Source organism: Protopterus annectens, chromosome 1.part2, assembly GCF_019279795.1.
Source record: "Protopterus annectens isolate FY-2018-M chromosome 1.part2, PAN1.0, whole genome shotgun sequence".
NCBI classification, from domain to species: Eukaryota; Metazoa; Chordata; order Ceratodontiformes; family Protopteridae; genus Protopterus; species Protopterus annectens.
The window spans coordinates 390,073,218-390,093,909 of NC_056727.1; the positions used below are offsets into that span (position 1 = coordinate 390,073,218).

Below are 20,692 nucleotides of genomic sequence, written 5' to 3' on the forward strand. Positions count from 1 at the left end.
GCTTATCTTTTCATCAGTGAGAGTAGTGAGCTTTGAGCAGCCTATCTGTCACTGGAGGAGTGGATTCACCTCAGAATCTGTAGTTCTATTGGCCATCTTGGGCTATTTCTATCCCTTTCATTTTTCTGTTTAAAAAAAACATGTTCCCTGGTTTTTGTGCTTGTATTATCTCAGCAAGATCCTGCCTGGGTGTCCTGCAGAGTTTTGCAGCAGCAGAGAGAGGAAATAGAGACTTTGATTGGATTAAGTTCCTCCATTTTGCTTTTTATTGCTTATTTTCGCTAGTTGCACTATTTTGAGTATTTTTTTATTAACTTTGCAACTTATTTGAACTGTTTTTTTTTTCTCTATTACTGTTTGCCCTTTAACTGATTGTTTTTAAGTGTTTTTCAATTGTTTAACTGTTGTGGGCTACACAGTCAAGTGTGATAGCCATTTTTCTGCCTTGAAAGTGTTTGTATTACTTTATCTGTTTTAATTAAAAAAAACAAAAAACAAAAAGAAAAACCAAAAAATCCTATCTCTTTACTCATTTCCCACCTTTCTATAACTAGTAGAGTCTGGTTTTCAGATTTTGCTGTATTCTGGGCTGTTTTGTACTTTCTGTGTTGCCCAGACTGTATTAAGATAGAAGGAAGCTTCTCTGTTCATCAGTGACAGTGGTGAGCTTTGAGCAGCCTATCTGTCACTGGAGGAGTGGATTCATCTCAGAATCTGTAGTTCTATTGGCCATCTTGGTCTACTTCTATCCCTTACATTTTTCTGTTTAAAAACCTATGTTTCCCTGTTTTTTGTGATTGTATTACCTCAGCAAGATCCTGCCTGGGTGTCCTACAGAGTTTTACAGCAGCAGAGAGAGAAAAGAAAGACTTTGATTTGATTAAGTGTCTCTGTTTTGCTTTTTATTGCTTATTTTCGCTAACTGCGCTATTTGAGTGTTTTTTTATTAACTTTGCAACTTATTTGAACTTTTTTTTTTTAATACTATTACTGTTTGCCCTTTAACTGATTGTTTTTAAGTGTTATTCAGTTGTTTAACTGTTGTGGGCTACACACTCAAGTGTGATAGCCATTTTTCTGCCTTGAAAGAGTTTATATTACTTTATCTGTTTTAATTAAAAAAAAAAAAAATCCCATCTCTTTACTCGTTTCCCACCTTTCTATAACTAGTAGCGTCCGGTTTTCAGATTTTGCTGTATTCTGGGCTGTTTTGTACTTTGTGTGTTGCCCAGACCTTATTAAGATAGAAGGAAGCTTCTCTGTTCATCAGTGACAGTGTTGAGCTTTGAGCAGCCTATCTGTCGCTGGAGGAGTGGTTTCAGCTCAGAATCTGTAATTTTATTGACCATATTGGGCTATTTTGATCCCTTTCATCTTTTGGTTTAAAAACCTGTGTTTGCGCAGGTTTGCACATCACACAGCACTGTTTAACTAGGGTTAATCTGTTACCAGCACCAGGAAGTCTGCTCTTCAAGTTTGAACTAGCCAGTTCAATTTTTAAGCACTCAAACCTGTTCCTTATAGCTCAGCACTTGCTTAGAAACAGTTGTAAGCATGAGATAGACCATTAATTGCTACAGCACTCAACTCTCCTTACCAAGTAAGAAAAAACAGTTAGTACTTAAATAGTTAGTACTTAAATAAATAAGTACATATCCAGGCATGTCCATGGGTCAGCACCCGGTGTTTACTCCTGTCCTCCTGGTGAATCTGGGCATCCTGAGGCAATGTAGCAATTGCCTCATGTACACAGTCAACCCTCTCCTCATACAACCTAACACTACAACCTGTGAGAAATGCAATTATATTGCCAAATAGCAAGCCAAGCTCTCTCCAGCCAAGACTGGACTAGTCAGTCAGGAGGAGAAGGTAAACACTGGTACCACACCACACACATCACTTACACATTCAAAACTAACACCCACACATAGTAACACGAAACACACACTTACATTCATGGAAGTTATTAAAATAAATTTGCCCAAACAACTGAGACCTCTGAAGATGAAAAGCAAACAACCAACACCATCCAACACAACCCAAGTGACACATAACTCACAGAAAAAGTGTGCCACTCAACCTCAGCCCCTAAGGCAAAACAATGTACCCAGCACACTAGTCATAGGTGACTCTATAGTCAGGCACACTGATGTCCCACTTAACAGGCTAAACAAGGAGAATACTACAGTTAGTTGCCTGTCAGGTGCCAGGATCCACCACATAATGCACACACTCAGGTCACTCCATAACAAGTACAAACATGACTGTCATTGTTCATGTTGGAGTGAATGCCCTGAGACGTACCTCCCTGGACTACATGAAAAGAGACATGGAGGAGCTCTCGGGTCTTGTAGCCCAGTTAGGTATGACCCCAGCACTGAGTAGCCTCCTGCCATCACCCAGAATGATACCTCAGTACAAGGACAAAATGACTGACTTCAACAATTAGCTAAACATCTGGTGTCATTCTAAGGGCATCCAGTATCTGTCTGTCTGGGATGACATGATCGACAGGCCACGATGCTTTGCCAGAAATGGCCTGCACCTGTCGCCCCTGTCATTCCAGATACTGGCTAAGGCTGTTGCCACCCCCATAGTGCCTTTATTAGGCAATGTTCAAATGACAAAATTACCACCATAACTGGTACAAGCAAGCAAAATCTGAGGGTAATGCTACTCAATGCTAGAAGTCTAAATCTCAAAATGCACTCACTTGAGGCACTCCTTAAAATGGAAAATATTGACATCAGTGCAATGACAGTGACCTGGTTCAAGGCTCCAGAGAGCATCCCTGCAATACAAGGTTTTAATTCAAACCACACCTTTTGGCCATCTAACCTGGACTAAAACCCCAGAGGCGGAGGCGTTTCCATATTCACCAAGGAAATCCACACCTCCAGGCTAGCTGCCCAACATAATGCATCTGAAATTCTCCAGGTGCAACTAACACTGGGCAAGACTGCAATCAAAATTGTAGCTTGCTACAGATCTTCCACCATGCCCCAAGACTCCCACTCCACTTTTCTTAACATAGTGGAAAATATTAAGGTACAAACCAACACCCTCATACTGGGAGACTTCAACTACCCCATCATTAACTGGGACAAACTGCTCATATACCAACACATTTGCACAGCATTTTTTGGAATTCATAAATTCCAATGCCTTGGATCAACTGATCCAGACCCCCACCAGGGGCAGCAATATCCTAGACCTGGTCCTTACCAACATGGGTTATCAGTGCTCCACACCAGAGGTTAGTCCTTCATTGGTCAGATCTAATCACCCTAGACATCCACATGCTGCCCTCACCCCCTATTAAAGAAACCACCATAAAAAAACTTCTCCAAAGCCAACGTTATGCTTCTTAAGACAGAAGTGGCTAACTTCACCACACCCATGCAGATGGAAAGTAGTAGTACAACTGCTGAATCCTGCATCAGTGCACTGTATGAACACATACACGAGTGCATGGACTATGCCATCCCAAATAGAACCAAGATGCTATCCTCCAAAAAAAGAAGCCAATTTGGTGGTCCCCTGCCATTAACAAACTCTACAATAGAAGGAAGAAACTATTGCAAAAAAGAGTAAAATCCCAAGATTGGAAAAAATTCCCTTGTCAGCCTCAGTAAGAAGCTGAGATCCCTCATAAAATCCTCCAAAGCTAGCTAGGAGAACAAAATTGCCACTGATTCTAAAGACAACTACAAGGCATTCTATAGCTATATCAAGAATCTCAATGGCAACACTCAGATCTGCTCAGAGATACAGCACAATGGCACTAAACATGCATGAACTACAAACTGATCTGACACCCCACCTAAATACCAAGTTCAATCAAAGCCTCACTACAGGTTTTGTGTCTACTGAATGGTGCAGAGCTATGGTGATCCCACAAGGGGGATCCATCATGGACCCTGGAAACTACAGACCCATCAGCCTGATTAAAAACAGACATAGGTAACCTGCAAACTCTGGACCCCACCCAGTTTGGGTTTGTGAAAGGTAGATCATATCTCTTAAACCTGATTGACTTCTTTGTAGCAGTCACCAAAGCCATGGACGAGGGTAAGGTGGTTCACACAGCCTACCTAGATCTCAACAAGGCCTTTGACACACCATCCCCCACACTGCTATTATTGATAAACTCACGAACCCGGGCATAAACCCCTATGTCACGCAATGCGTGGCCAAATGGCTCACTGACAGAACCCACACTGTGAAAGTAGCCAGTTCCAAATCTGTCTCCGGGCCAGTGACAAGTGGAGTACCACAGGGTTCAGTCCTGGGATCCCTCCTGTTCAGCATCTACTTCTCTGAAGTCCAAGCCAACACAGAGGGCTTATAACTAACAAAGTTTGCAGATGACTGCAAACTGGGAGCCATTATTGAATCCCCTAAGAATGTGGACATTCTACAAAAGGGCCTCACTGAAACAGATGCCTGGTGTCAATGCCACGGCCTCAAGCTCAATGCCAAAAAATGCATAGTCATCCCCTTTGGGAAAAACCCTGTGCCAATGAACTACCACATAGGCAGTAATCCACTCAACACCGAAAGTGTGATATGAGACCTAGGGACACAGGTAGACAGTAGTCTCTCCTTTGATAACCACATAGTCACAGTGGTCAGGAAGTCCTTCTATGTGGCACACATCATCACAAAAGGTTTCTCATCCAGAAAAAAAGAGGTCATTGTTCTCCCTCTACTCAGACCTCATTAGACCTATTATAGAGTACAATGCCCTGTTTGAGATGTATGTCACAAGACATTTGCAGCAACTGGAAAGACCGCAGAAATACCTCACAAAGAGGATCACTGGCCTCAAACAGATGCCCTATGCAGACCATCTTAAGAAACTCCAGCACTACTCCGTCACATATCGTCTACTCATAGGCGATCTCTGCCTAACATACTAAGCCATAACAAACCCAGAGCTGTTGGACATGCTACACTTAGCAAAATCCCAGTCCCTTCAGGCCACATGCTCCAGGGACCTCAACCTTGTCATCACAATAAACAGAACTTGCTGGAGTGATAGGTTCCTGTCCCAGAGACTTCCCATACTCTGGAATATTCATGTCAAACAGAGCACCTCATTGGCCCTTTTTAAGAAAAATCTGGACAACTGGATGGGAAAATGGAAATTTACCCTGGGGGGTCACTTCTGTGGTTCTGCTCGACAAGTGCACACGTAAATACATTTTGAGTGGCTAAAGCCAGGGAATCTTTATGACTAGGCTTATATAGGCCCTGGGGTCAATAGCCTAGTACCTACCTATGAACCTAGAACCTATGTTTAATTGTATTTAGTTTCGCCTTTCTGTGAAGCAGCTTTAGAGATTTTCTTCCCAGGCCTTTGGTGAAAATTATTTTTACCCAGTCAGACTTTCCTGGTTATAAAATTTCAATAAATAAATAAGAACTCATATAGCTGCCTATACAAAATGTTGTAAACAGAACATATAGATTCATAGGTTTATAGGTTATTAATAGGCTAATGACATTCAGAGGACCTTTGTAATCCTAGCTGTATTTCCCAAATGTGTCTGACAAGGTTTGATGCTGTAGGGTTGTTGTAAGGGGTATATGTAGGCTTGAGCATGGTGCCCAAGCATTTACAAACTGCCTCTGTCTACCAGAGACGTAAGTGTCAGATCATGGGTCAACTTGTGATTCCCATCCGCTGGTTCTGGTTACGCTTGAATTGGGTTAGAGAAAAATTCTGTTTCACATGAATTGAAAACCTGTTCCAGAGAAGGGGTAGTCTCTAAGACACATACCTGTCCATCCTGCATGCCCTATTTATGTTGCAGACAAGGAAAAGATCCCTAGATTGGGTAATCTCATACCTTTCAACTGTCCAGATTTTCATAGAATGTCCAGATTTTTGCCTCAAAATGTCGGTCTGTTCCTCATAAAATTTTTGGTTTTCTGGCAAATCACTGGGATGATCTGAGTAATGATATTGGTAAATAATGCCATATAATTCCTTTTAAGAGTTCATATCCTTTAGAAAATACATTTTAATACATATCCGGTTATTCTAGCAACTTTATAAGTTTATAAGAGCAATATTTAAAATATGTCCCTTTTTTGGGCCTTTGTACCCCCATTATGCCAGGCTTTGTCCAGATTTCATAGACTAAGAGGTTGAGAGGTATGGGTAATTTTGATTATATTTATTGTGTGGATATGTAACAATTCCAGTCCATAAGAGTGAGATCCGCGGATGCTTTCTAAGTTAGGCATTGATCACCACTTAGCAGTCTGTCGGAGACTGAGTACAAGGATAGAGCTTTGAAGGAGTCTCAGTAGGATGTCTTGTTTACTATATGTATTCTTTTTGTGAGTAACCTCTGTAGATAATGCAGATGTAGCACATGCTTGGTCAGGTAGATATCGAATGGGGTTTTGCTTTCAGTGATTAGTCTGATGAGGGCCTAGTGCAGTGAAACAGTGACATTCTTGGACCTAGATAAAATACACAGGTTGTGCAATGTAGAATGATTTCCTTACTACCGCTGATTCGTGACAGTCAAAGTCAATGCTTATATGCATTCACAAATGCCTGACTACTGAGTCTTCCCTTAGGGGTTATTTGACTTTTTTACAGTTACAATGATACATTCATGAAGAAAAAGAGTACAGGTAAACAAGATCCAAGGTTAATAACAAACGATAAGACAACAAGAGAAAACATAGGCGAAAGGGCACAGCTATGGTAAGGAATAGGAGTTTTGCATACATAGGATACATAGTGAGGAACACTGACATGGTTTCCTATGGCCTGCTGTCTTGCTCACCTAAATCCGTATCTGTATTGTGTATCCAAGATGTGTGCATTAAGGGAGTTGCTGCTCAATTTAAACTTGTCTCAGAGTTTGGAGCTATGATTCAACCGACTATTTTAGATTTGGGTGTAGAAATTATCCCACTCCGGAGATTTAAAAGCTTCCATATTTGCATGCATTGCTGGTGAAAGTGGATTGATATTTTTTTGGAATCCCCTGTGTTCTGTGAGACTTTAAAACCTTGGAGGAGCACCTTACAGTGGACATTACATTTTGGAATCTAGCCTTGATTCTGTTACAGCTACTAAACACAATTGTTTTAATGGAATAAATGTATGTTGTTAATGATGCAGTGCAACAAACTTGTTATTTTGCAAGGGGCTTTTTCATACTTGTGAAATTGTTAAATGTGGATGATTTTAGATTACTTTCTCATTTTTGTATTTGATTTAGCTTAAACGAGTGTATTATCTGAGTTTCTGAGGGCTTTGCAAGCTATAAGACACATTAGTCAAGTAGGTTGCTGTCGGACTTGTCGGGCTTTAAAATGTGTAGGTTTTCAAACAAGTCTTTTATATGGGAATGCCAAATAAGCCTTAAAAACATTATGCCAACTTTTGGTTACCTCATTTCATTTGTCAAAGGTTCTTCCACAAGCAGGAGGTTAATTTCTCCAAGTCCAAGTTTTAGAGACTTCTCCTTTACTTGTTAAAACATTTCTGAAGTTGTAGCATATTATTGTAGATTATTGATCACTGGAACTGTCTTCTGTTGTATATTTCCACTGACCATTTGGCAAGCTGTGAAAATGTTTGTGCATTCTAAAAAGAAACTACATTTTACTCTTAGTCACTATCTTATACTGAAACTGTTTATTTTATCTATTTTTTTTACTTTTGTGACAGTTACATAGCATACAAATTGATAAAGCACAATATTATTTTAGCTTTTTTTTCTAAAAATGAATTAAAAGCTCTGAATGAACTTTGTGAGAGCACTATAATAACAACTGAATAGGTTTAAGGGGAGGGTGGTTGTTGTACTGTATAAAGAATATTGTGACCACTATTTCTGCCATTTTAAACAATGGGTATAGTGACGTTATTTGTGGTTTTATTAACCATGCTGTGGACTAATAGTATAGCTTAATCATTATACAACGACCCGCCATTAATATTCAAAAACGTGCACGCTGATTGGTCAGCGTGCACATTGTAAATCTGAGTTATAGTAATGAAAAAAGGCCCGGTTGCCCAGACTTTTTCCATAACTATAACTCTTTTTTTACAGCAATGGAGAGCACAAGATCTCCATTGCTTCACACTGTCTCGCTATGTTAAACGAGTTTAACATAGCGAGACAGCTTTAAAAAAAGCAACTGAGATTCTCCGTTGCTTTTTTAAAGCTGTCTTGCTACGTTAAACTCCTTTAACATAGCGAGACAGTTTGTAAAAAGCAATGGAGATCTCGCTTTCTCCGTTGCTTTTTTCAAAACTGTCTCGCTATGTTAAATGGGTTTAACATAGCGAGACAGCATTAAAAAAAGCAACAGAGATTCTCCATTGCTTTTTTTAAAGCTGTTTCGCTATGTTAAACCCATTTAACATAGAAAAACAGTTTGTAAAAAGCAACGGAGATCTTGCTTTCTCTGTTGCTTTTGCCCACAGCTCTGATGTACTGCGTAGGCATACGCATGCGCAGTACATCAAAACTGACGTAGAATACCAGACAGCTGCAAAAGGGCAGCAAGGAGGCATTATACAATGCCATTATTTAAGAAAAGTATTTTTTCTTAAATAATGTCATTAGATAATAATAACCACTTCTGGGTGTGGGTAATGCTGGATTTACCCACGGTTGGCTTTGTTTGGCCACTCGGGCTTCGCCCTTGTGACCAAACCACACCAACCATGGGTAAATTCAGCATTACCCACACCCAGGCGTGGGTTATTGCTATAATAGCTCTTTATGGAGAATCATATTATGATTTTTCTAGTAATAATTATGTTTACTTTATTTAAACTATGTAATGATTATAAAATATTATCTAATCTCCTTTCACACCATCAGTGCCAGCAATAAATTATATCATGTCACTTTCATTTTTAAAACTTGGGCTGATATTATAGACACCAAAGATATTTTTTTAATTCAAATTAAATGACATTAAAGTGGAATATGAAGATTTGTTAGTGTTGGTGGATATAAATTTTCAAAATACGAAAAGCAACATGAAGATGGATTCTGAGGGTGGTATTTGTTGCCACTTGTTTCACAATTGTGAATAGTGTTGTTATGTATTTAAATTGATAAAGCATGAAAAAGTGGTACTGGCTTTACAAGTTCTCAGCTTTCTGAGGAATCATCCAGAAAAGTCTTACACATCTGAATCAGTGTAAACTAATATTAAATGAGTTTAGTTATCTGCAGGATAGTCCTTACTTTTGGGATCATACTTCACATGTGCATTAATGTAGGAATCCTGGCTTCTATCTTGAGAACTTTACATAAAATTTTACACTGGTTATGTGGACTTGCAGCTTATCAAAACATTTTAAGGACTTGTTGTGAAGGTATCCTTATATCAACACTCAGCTCTGGCTTGTATAAGGTTCGAAAGGAGGAAGATAGGATAGTCATAGAAAGAGGAGAGAACAAACAAAGGGAAACACAAAAAGAATATATTACAAGGGTTGTGCTGATGGAAGAGGGGCAGCACTAGGTAACTTTATTTTTGGTGGGATAGTCAACATTGGGTACTTTGTTTGTTAGGGATAGACCTCTACATTTTTCTAAATATGTATTTCTTATGAAGGATGTTGTGGAAGGAGGAAAGGCAGACTGTGTAACAGAGAGGGTGCAAGAAGAATTTACTACTTTTTTGATAAAAACATAGAAGACAAACAGTAAACAGCCAGTACTTAACTTCTACAGTTAATGCATTCAGGAGCATGGATGACTTTTGTTGGGGTGGACCACTGATGTATTGATCTAGTTGTTGGTTACTGGTGAATAGTTTACTGCCGCATCAGCTGTAGTGGATAGTCAATTTCTGGAAGGCCAGAGCCTTTCAGGTGTTGCTGTATCTGTAAATAATTCTCAATTATTCAGTCCAAGCTATCATTAATTATTGCCATTAATGTTCGCTATTTAATATGCGTATTGCATTGCTGATATTAATATGATATTTTAATGATGTTTACTTCATTAGGCAGAGCTGAAAAAAAATGCATCATTCATCAGGGCCTAATGCATTGCAGTTTGCATCATTGCAAACCTAGTGAACAATATGTGGTGCAATACCATCCTCCAACTACTCATTCTCCTTTGAGGTGTGTAATGCCTGTGAGTGTAACATTTGCAGAAGCTGAGAAAAGATAAGAAATCCCCAATACATTATCGATACGATTTTACATTTCTAACAGAGAAGTGCTGGAATGGTCCTTGATAGTGTAACATATAAGTAATACAGTTTAATAAACACATTTCTTGCTTAAAAATTCACCAGATAAACTGAGTTATGTCCATGGCAATCCAACAAAAGTAACAGCATTTAAAACTCTCGGTTAAGTGCAGTTTATATAACAGTACAACCAAAATGGTTTAATTTAGAGCTGAAATGAAAAGTAGCCCAGTTAATAGTTCAAACGTGTATGTGATGCAACCAGACTTTGAAAGTTCTGCAATACTTATGCCCAAGAAGCAGTCTAACACACTTAATATAATTACACTCATTTGTCTAAGCGCTGAAGAATTAATTAAACAGTATCTATATATTTTTGTTTCTCTGAACCCTCCCCATGCCAGAAGGCAGTCATAGGTTCATAGGCTCATAGGAGATTACGAGGCTAGCAGCCCTAGAGCCATTGCAAGCCTAGCTATGTTAATGCCCGAATTGTCCTTATTTGGTGCAAGTAATTCACAGAGTGAGTCTATGGTAAACATCAACTACCCCTGTCTATGAAAGATATGAATGCCACCAATAGGGTAAATTTGCAGTCTCCTATCCATTTGTCCAGGTTTTGCTTGAATAGGGTCAATGAGGAGCTCTGCTTTATATGAATTGGAAGTTTATTGCAGAGGAACAGCAGTCTCTGGGAGATATATTTGTCTCTCCAGCATCTTCTGTTAAGGTCCGTAGAGTGACTGACTCTTTTGCCATTAGATTTGAAGATGTGCAACATTTTCATTAGGGCAGGGTCAGAGACTCTCACCAGCCTATACGATACAGAGTACAGTGAAAGGGCTTTCAGTCTATCTCTGTAAATCATGGTTTGGTGACCCTGTATTTTCTTGGTCAGAAACCTCTGTGGTTTCTCCTTGTATTCTGTTAGTGGTCTAACGAGGGTTGAGTACAGTGCAGTTATAACATCCTTAGACCTGGATGTGATGCCCTTCCTTATGAGGTTAGAAGGCCTTCCTTACCAATATGGAAACTTGGTGGTAAAAGTTCAGATTGCTATCTACCTGTGGTCCAAGGTCTCACACCACTGGGTTTGTTGTCAGTACTGTTATTAGTGGGGGATTCCATTTTGCCAAAGGGCATCATAATGCACGTTTTTGCATTTAGTTTTAGACCATGGCTTTAGCTCCAATCATTTGTACGTGTTAACCCTTCCTGTAATATGTTAACATTGTTTGGGGCCTCATTGATTGCACCCAGTTTGCAATCATCAGTGAACTTGATAAGCCAAAGACTGTCTATTGTTGCCTAGTCTTCTGAGAAATAGATTCTGAACAGTAAATGGCCCAGCACAGATCCTTGTGGTATGCCACTGGTGATGGGTCAACTGGTAGAGGTTGATTCTCCAAATTTGACAGTATGTGTTCTGTTGTTGGGTGAGTTAGCTAACCATCTAGTGAGATAAGGGTTAATCCCCAACTGGGAGAGTTTCTCAATGATGCCTGCATGGGGGATTGTGTCAAAAGTCTTGGCTAGGTCAAGATAGGCAGTATGCACTGTCTTACCTTCATCTAGGGTTTTGGTGACATTCTCGAAGAAGTCTGTTAAGTTTAATAACCATGATCTACCCTTAATGAAGCCAAATTAGGTTGGGTCTAGAGTCTGAAGGTCACCTATGTCCTTGTTGATAAGTTCCAGGATGATTCTTTCCATAGCCTTGCAGATGAGACTGATTAGACTTATGGGTCTATACTTTCCAGGGTGGGTTGATGGCCCTCCTTTTTGCAGTGGTATTACTGCTGCTGTTCTCCACTCCACTGGAACAAAGACAGTTCTCAGACTATGGCAAAAGAGAATGCCAAGTGGGTCCACTAAGTCCTGTTTTAGATTGTTTAGTAAGCAACCTGGGATGTTATGTGGTCCCATTAAGGCTGTGTTTTAGCCTTGGAAAGCCCAGATATGACCTGATGTCTGGAGATACAAGGCAAAGGATTAGTGTGAGGTATTGTTTGGGTATAGCCGGTGGACCTAGGGTAGTGAAGTTTGTGCCAAATCTGCCCGCTAACAGGTTGGCAATTTCATCCAGTGCAGTGTGAGTGGTACCAACTACTACCAGTTCAGTAGATATCTAGGCATTCCCTTTCAGATTTTGGATGTAGTTAAAGAATGCCTTATGATTGTCCTTTGCTAGGGATGTTATTTTAGCTTTGTAATTAGCTTTAGAGGATTTTACACATTTCTCATTTGCTTGTTCAAGCTGTAGAGAGAATGTTTCCTCTAGTTTCCTCTTATTTTTAGAAACTAGTTTATTTCTCTTGTTGTACAACCTGTTTAAACTTGAGGTCCACCAGGGCGACTTGCTGTTTGGCAGGACCTGGTTTTGATCTGGTCAGGAAGAGCCTATGCAGTTGCTTAAGTATTGATACATTGCATCTGAGTACACCTCTGCTTAGGAGTCATTATTGTCTGTAAATTAGGGAGATATGCAAATTTTGATACCATTGCTCAGTAGTCTGTGGTTTGTTTTGTTAATTTCTTTAGTTTTTATCTCCTGTGGTGGTGCCAGGTCCAAGAGTTACTTTGAATGAGACAGTTTTATGGTCTGACCGTACCAGTGAGGGCATCACACATAGGGGAATACAGTGACTCTCTCCTCACTTACACATAGTCCACCCTTCACCTTTGCAAGTCATCATACCTAGGGTGACATTGCTGTCCAGAGTAGGGGATACCTGTCATTCACATACCTAGGGCGACACTGCTCTCCAGAATAGGGGACACCTGTCATTGACATACCTAGGGTGACATTGCTCTCCAAAGTAGGGGATACCTGTTCTTGAGGACAGGTGATTACCCAACTCTGACCACATGCTAATTTTCTTCCATGTGGCACATGCTGCAGCACCCTCCAACTTTTGTAGGTGCAGTGCCTACGGGAAGTTAAGGAGAAGTTTAGTTGCCTTGTCTAACCAGCTTGGGTCACAGTCCTGGACTTTAACAGACTTGTATTTTTTCTGTGCTAGGATAAAATGTAAATGAAGAGATAAGTATGAAACTGGGACTACCAGGGTGTGAAGCAACTGTGTAGGCTCTTTTTAGGTGCAGAATGCAAGTGTAATTCTCTGTTATTTCCACATGAACCTGCATTAAATTATCCAAGAAGAGCACTCTGTGGCTTGTTCCAGCAGTAAGCACTGAGCTATGCCAATAACACCGCTTAATTAATTACACATTTTTCCAATTTTTGCTTCATATTTTCTAACTGCCCCAGTACCGTCATTCATGGTTGGGTCAACCAGCTTCACCTTCCACCCCTGGACTTTCTGTGACTCAGGGCTAAGGCCTATATGGATCTAAGTCATCCTGGGTAGGTGATGCTGACAATTGCTCCTATTGTGGGGATTTCTCATTTAATGACCTAATTTAATTTTCCCCACACCCTCCCCTGTGTCTGTATATTTTTCTGAGGGTTACTGCCCTTTATAGACCACACCTCTCTTCAATCGTTTCAAAATGTATGCTGTCCCCCACGGATATGCAAGCACTTCCCTCCCTGCCAACACCTCAAATACCTCGGATGCTAATCAAATGCACATTGCCTTGGGAATAGTCACGGTCTTTTCCCTCTATGTCACGGTGCTGGCTTTACCCATATACACTGTGATGTGATTGACAGAGCTAATTATGGCAAAGCCTAACTTGCATAAGACTTTTTAAATTTGACCAGGCTTTCACTAATCTTTATAAAGTCTGCCATTTTGACATCCACTGGGATCATTGTTTACACAAAGTTCGTTGGATAGTTCAAATCAAATGAAATTCTTAAAAATGAGCACATGTTAAAATTATTGGAAATAGGGAACTATCAGTGGATTTCAAGATTAATCTCTGAGTTACTCTTCATAGGATCTTAGGCTGTTACTAGGCTAATGGCCCTCAGGCCCTTACAAACCTAGCCAAGTTCTTACCTTTATTTCCATGATCAGCACCTAATGCCCCTGTCCAAGAGGGACACAGGTAGAACCCCCAAGGTGAATTTCCGGTCACCCTTCCAACTATCCAGATTGTGTTTGTAAAGGGCCAAAGAGGTACTCTGTTTGACATGAAGCAGGAACATGTTCCAAAGGTGTGCTAACCTCTGGAAGGCAAATCCATCCCTCCAGCAAGTTTCATTAATGTCATATACCAGATTAAGGTCTTTAGAGCGAGTAACCCATGTACCATTTGATTTACATCTATGCAGCATTTCCAGTAAAGCAAGGTCAGAGATGGCCTTGTATGCAAGGCAGAGATCATCTCTGAGTAGTCTGTATGAAACAGAATAAAGTGACAGTGATTTCAGATGATGCCCGTAGGAGGGATGTTGAATGCCTTGAATTCTCCTTGTGAGGACCCTTTGTGGTTTCTCCAATTGCTGCAGGTGCATGTAAAGGTACATACCAAAAGGGGCCTTGTACTCAGTTATTGGCCTGATGAGGGAAGAGTATAGTGAGGTTATAACTTCTTTTTTCTGGTGGCAATGCCCTTACTTATGATGTGAGCAATATAGAATGCCTGTCTTACCACTGTGGAGACATGGTGGTCAAATGTATGGTTGCTGTCATCCTGTGTGCCCAGGTCTCTCACCACTGACTGCGTACTTAAGGTGTTGCTATTGATGTGGTATTTAGCAGAAACATCACTCTTACCGAAAGGGATGATAATAAATTTTTTTTCAATGAGTTTAAGGCCATAACTTTGGCACCAATCATTTGTTTGTGTAAGAACCTCTTGTTAGATGTCAACATCATCTAGAGATTCTATGACCATTCCCAGTTTGCAGTCATCAGCAAGTTTGGTCAGCCACAGACCTTTAGTTTTTGATTGTACTTTGGAGAAATAGATTCCAAACAGTAGTGGTTCCAGGACCAATCCTGGTGGAAGACCACAAGTTACAGGTCTGCAGTTGTAGGTGAATTCCCCTATTTTGACTATATGAGTTCTGTTAGTGAGCCAGTTAGCAATGCATCTAATGATATCAGGGTTGCTGCCTAGTTGGGTTTGTTTATCACTGATGCCTGAATGGGGGATAGTGTCCACCATCTTGGCTAAGTCAACGTAGGCTGTATGCACAGATTTCTCTTCATCCAGGGCCTTGGTGACTGTCTCAAAGAAGTCAACCAGGCTTAACAGTCATGATTTCCCTTTGACAAATCCAAAGCGAGTAGGGTCAAGTGTTTGGACATTACCTATATCTTTGTTTAGAAGGTCCATGATGATTCCTTCCATGGCCTTGTAGATAAGGCTAGTCAGGCTAATAGGTCTGTTGTTCCTGAGGTCAGTGGAAGCACCACCTTTGTTCAAGGGAATAATGGTGGCTGTTTTCCATTCAGCTGGTACAAAGCCAGTGCTTAGACTATGATTGAAAAGAGTACTCAGTGGTATTGCTAATTCATATTGGAGCCCATGTAGGATGCAGCCTGGGATGTTATCAGGTCCCATAGATGCTGTGTCTTTGGCCTTAGAGAGGGCATTTATGACCTGCTCTTTAGAGATGCAAGGTAGGGGACAGGTGGTAGGGATGTCATGGAGTAAGTGTGGTGGGAACAAGAAGTAAAGTTTTCACAAAACCTGTTGGCCAACAGGTTATCTATGTCCACAGTCTCAGTATATGGGGTTTCATTAACTATCAATTCAGCACAAATTTGGACCTTTCCTTTAAGGTTATGGATATAAATATAGAATGCCTTGTGGTTGCCTTTTGTTGAGGAAGCTAATTTATTTGGTCTCGTAGTTTGCTTTAAGGGACTTCACAAGAAGTCTTACTTGCTTGTTTAAGCTGAGGAGGGAACGTTTCCAATTTAAGATGGCTCGCTCCTTCTTACTGTTGGACAGCAATTTCTTCCTCTTATTGTAAAGTCTGTTAATGGCAGTTGTCCACCAGGCAGTTTTGCTTTTCCTTGAGGACCTTGTTTTGGTCTTATCAGGTATGGCCGAGTCAATGCAGGTATGCAGGTGTTTGTAATGAAGTCGAGGAGCTTTTGGTCAAGTGAGTTTGAGCAGGAGAAATTTACCCAGTCCATGGATGGGTAGTTAAAGTTGCACAAAACCATGGTGTTCAAATGCATCTTGATAGACTCAAGAAGTGGATCCAAACAGGCAGAGTGGGTGTCCTGATTCATGGAGAGGTTCCTGTTGCCGGCAATGACTTGAATAGGTGTTCTACCAACAGTTCATAGTTTCATAGTATAATACTAGACTATCTGCCCTGGGGCATTTGTAAGCCTAGCCATAGTGATGTGGCTTTTGCCACCCCATGAAATGGTACAAAAAATGTACAGAATAAATTTAGAATACTGTGCCTCTGCCTAGTAGTGACACAATGAAGGTCCCCTTATATAATAGAATTAGTTAACTGTGCCCCTGTCTAGCAGTGACACAGATGTGACCCCTGGGGTAAACTTACGATCTCCCATCCACTCATCAAGATTTCTCTTGAACAGAGTTAGTAAGGGGCTCTGCCTAATATGAACTGGGATCTTGTTCCAAAGCATGGGAAGCCTCTGGGTTATGAATCTATCCCTCCAGCATGTCCTATTCATACTTGTGCCAAGGTTTAAGTCTTTAGCTCTCGTGGTCCTGATGGATTTGGATTTTTTGAGGTGGAGCATGTCCATCAGATCCTGATTGGACATGGCCTTGTATGTCAGGCAGAGATCACCTCTGAGCAGGTGGTATGCTACTGAATAGAGCTGAAGTTTCTTTAGTCTGGCAGAATAAGACATATGTTGGAGACCCTTGATCCTCTTGGTGAGGTACTTTTGTGGTCTCTCCAGCTGTTGCAAATGCCGGGTGAGGTACATACCAAATGGGGCATTGTACTAAATCATGGGTCTGATGAGGGAGGAATATAGGGGTACAATGACATCCTTGGATCTGGATGTGAATCCCTTCATGATGAGGTGTGCAAGGTAGAATGTTTTTCTAACCACTTTGGCAACGTGGGTGTCAAATGAGAGGTCGCTGTTGACTTGGGTCCCTAGGTCTCTGATTACTTTTTCTGTACTCAGTGGGTTGCTGTCTATGTGATAATTTGTGGGTACTTTGTTTTTCCCAAAGGGGATGACTATACATTTTTTGGCATTTAGTTTAAGGCCGTGACTCTGGCACCAGTTGTCCGTTTCTGTGAGGCCTTTTTGTAGGATGTGTGTGTCTGCTGGTGTATCGACTATGGCGCCTAGTTTGCAGTCATCTGCGAACTTTGTCAGCCACAGCCCTCCCATGTTTGCTTTAACATCTGAGAAATAAATGCCGAACAAGAGGGGTCCCAGGACAGATTCCTGTGGGACACCACTTGTGACGGGCTTTGAGTCTGACATTGCTCCAGCGATTTTAATTTTATGGGTTCTGTCCTTTAGCCAGTTTGCAACCCATCTAGTGACATAAGGGTTTACTTTTAAGCTGTTGAGCTTATCTATGATGCCTGAGTGGTGTATTGTGTCGTAGGCGTTAGCCAAGTCCAGGTATGCTGTATGGACTGCTTTGCCCTCATCAGTGGCTCTAGTGACTGTTTTGAAAAAGTCAACCAGGTTTAAAAGGCAGGATCTGCCCTTTACAAAGCCGAACTGGGTGGAGTCAAGTGTCTGTAGGTCCACTATGTCTCTGTTTATGAATTCCATAATGATTTTTTCCATAGCTTTGCAGACCAGGCTGGTTAAGCTTATGAGGCGGTAGTTTCCAGGGTCTGTAGAGGCACCCCCCTTGTGGAGTGGGACCACTGTTGCTGTACGCCAGTGTTCAGGTACATATCCCGAAGTAAGGCTAAGGTTAAATAGCATTTTTATGTGTGGGTTTAGCTCCTCTTAGAGTTCACGTAACACGCAACCCGGGATACCGTCAGGTCCCATTGATGCTGTGTTTTTTGCTTTGTTTAGGGCGGTTCTCACTTGGACATCTGAGATGACAGGGAGATTACATTCAGCTGGGATAAGTATTTCTTCTTTTGGGGGTGAAGGAGGGGAGAAATTTGCACTGAACCTGTCAGCCAGAATGTTGGCAATATCTGTGGGTTCAGTGTATTTTATGTTGTTGTGAACCAACTCTGAGCATATCTGAGGGTTTCCACCCAGGTTTCTAACATAGCTGAAGAAGGCTTTGTGGTTATCTTTAGTGTCCTTAGTGATTTTTTTCTCAAAGTTGGTCTTGGATGTTTTTATGAGAGAACCTCGTTTTCTGCTACTGTTGATCACAGATGTCTTCCCTCCATGGGATTTTGCTCTGACGTGCAGTAGCTTCCTTTGTTATACAATTTGTTTATGGCTGAGGTCCACCAGACAGGACGCTTACCTTTGGTGGAGAGGGACTTGGATTTGTTTGGGATTGCATGATCCATGCATTCTTGGAGATGTCCATTGAAAGCATTTGTGAAGGATTTGGCATTGTGGGATGTGGTATCCACTGGCACAGTGGGCTTAAAGGATACCATCTCAGTCTTAAGAAGAGTGAAGTCTGCTTTTGAGAAGTTTTTCACTGTGGTCTTTTGTGCTGGGGGTGGAGGTGGGATATGTATATCCAGGGTGATTAGTTTGTGGTCAGATCTCACTAGTGAGGGGTATACTTCCGGTGTGGAGCATTTTGTCCCCATGTTTGTGATGATCAGGTCTAGTATATTATCTCCCCTAGTGGGAGAGGTGACTAGTTGTTCCAGTGCATTTTAATTTATGAATTCCAGGAACCTTTGGGCTAGGGTATTAGGGCTAGAATAATGTACCCATTCTATGTTTGGGTAGTTGAAGTCTCCCAGTATGATGGTATTTTGTGACACATTCATATCCTCCAATATCTTCAGGAAGGCTGAGTGGGGTTCTTGAGATTGGGAGGGTGGTCTGTAACATGCTACCAGTTGTATAGCAGTTTTGCCTATGGTTAGTTGCACCTGTATGGTCTCTGATGCTTCATGTGTTGCTACTAACCTGGAGGTGTGGGTGTCCTTGATGAATATGGACACTCCCCCTCCCTTTGTGGTTCGGCCCGGGTTTTGGGGCCGAAAAGCATGATACGAGGTATAGCCTGGTAGCGCTGGGGTGCTCTCTGGAGCCTTGAACCAGGTTTCAGTTACTGCACAGACGTCGATATTCTAAATGCTGAGGAGTGCATCAAGTGCCTGCATCTTGAGATTTAGACTTCTGGCATTGAGCAGCATTACCCTTAGTTTTTTTCCATTTTTGTTTTCTAAGGAGGTGGGTTTGTCTTTTGAGCCTTGCCTAAAAAAGGCACTATGGGGGTGGCAAGAGCCTTAGCCAATATCCGGAAGCCCAGTGGTGACAGGTGTAAGCCATCCCTTGCAAAGCAGCGTGGCCTGTCCAATATGTCATCCCAGGCAGACAGACATTGGATCCCCTTAGAATGACACCAGTACTTGAGCCAATTGTTAAAGCTGATCATCTTGTATTTGTATTATGGTATCATTCTTGGTGAGGGCAGGATGCTGCTCAGGGTCAGGGTCATACCACCCTGGGCTACATAATCGGAGAGCTCCTCTATGTCTTTTTTCATGTAGTCCAGGGAGGTACGTCTCAGGTCATTCACACTAGCATGGACAATGATGGAGTCATATTTGTACTTGCTTTGGAGTGACTTGAGTGCGTGTGTTATGTGGCAGATCCTAGCTCCCAATAGACAGCTCACAGTCATCTTATGCTTGTTCAGCCTGGTCAGCGGGACATCAGTGTGTCTGACTATAGAGTCACCTATTACTAGTGTATCAGGCAAGGTGTTTGGCCTTAAGGGCTGTGATTGGTTGACACACTGATTTATTGAAGTATGTGTTGCATGTGTTTTGTTTTGAGGTGGTGGATTTTTGGATGTCTGCTTTGGGAGCCTCTGTTGTTTTGGTAAGTTTTTTATTAGAGCCTCCGAGTATGTCTTTGTGTTTTTATGTGTTTGGTTTGCAGTTGTGGTAGGTATATGTGGGACTGGGATTGTTGTGTGTGTGATTGCCATCTCCTCCTGTCTGGTCATGCCAGCCCTGAGTTGAGAGAGTTCAGCCTCCAGTTTGGCTATATAGTTGCATCTCTCACATGTATTTGTGTTTGTTGGGAGGAAGAGATGGTTGTCTGTGTACATGAGACAATTGTAGCATTGTCTCAAGATACCCAGATTGACCAGCTGACCTGGAGAGGATGCCAGTAATCTACCACTCGACATGCTAGAACAGTATAAGGGAGTGCTGTACCTTTAAGGGAAGTGGATATTCACAGGGGTGGTAAGTAGATGTAGTGCTTTACTTAGTATGAGTGTGCTTACTTAGTAGAGAAGTATTGAGAACAAGTGCTAGGCTTATAATATAGTGAGTAGTCTGGTTATACTAAGAGTAGAGCTTCCTTAAGGGAAAATTTGAAGAGCAGACTTGGCGGAGCCAGAAAAAGTTTAACCGGCACTGCGCTATGCGCACAACCGCGCAAAGCCGTGCAAACGCGGATTTTAAACAGTGAACTGCAGAAAATCTTCCAAT

General features: G+C 41.4%; 1 protein-coding gene across 1 annotated transcript in view; it reads left to right on the forward strand.

The window, feature by feature from the left end:
• Positions 1–20,692, forward strand: part of PLCB1 (phospholipase C beta 1) — a 4,354,095-nt gene that overhangs the window by 3,753,330 nt on the left and 580,073 nt on the right. The window lies entirely within an intron of this gene.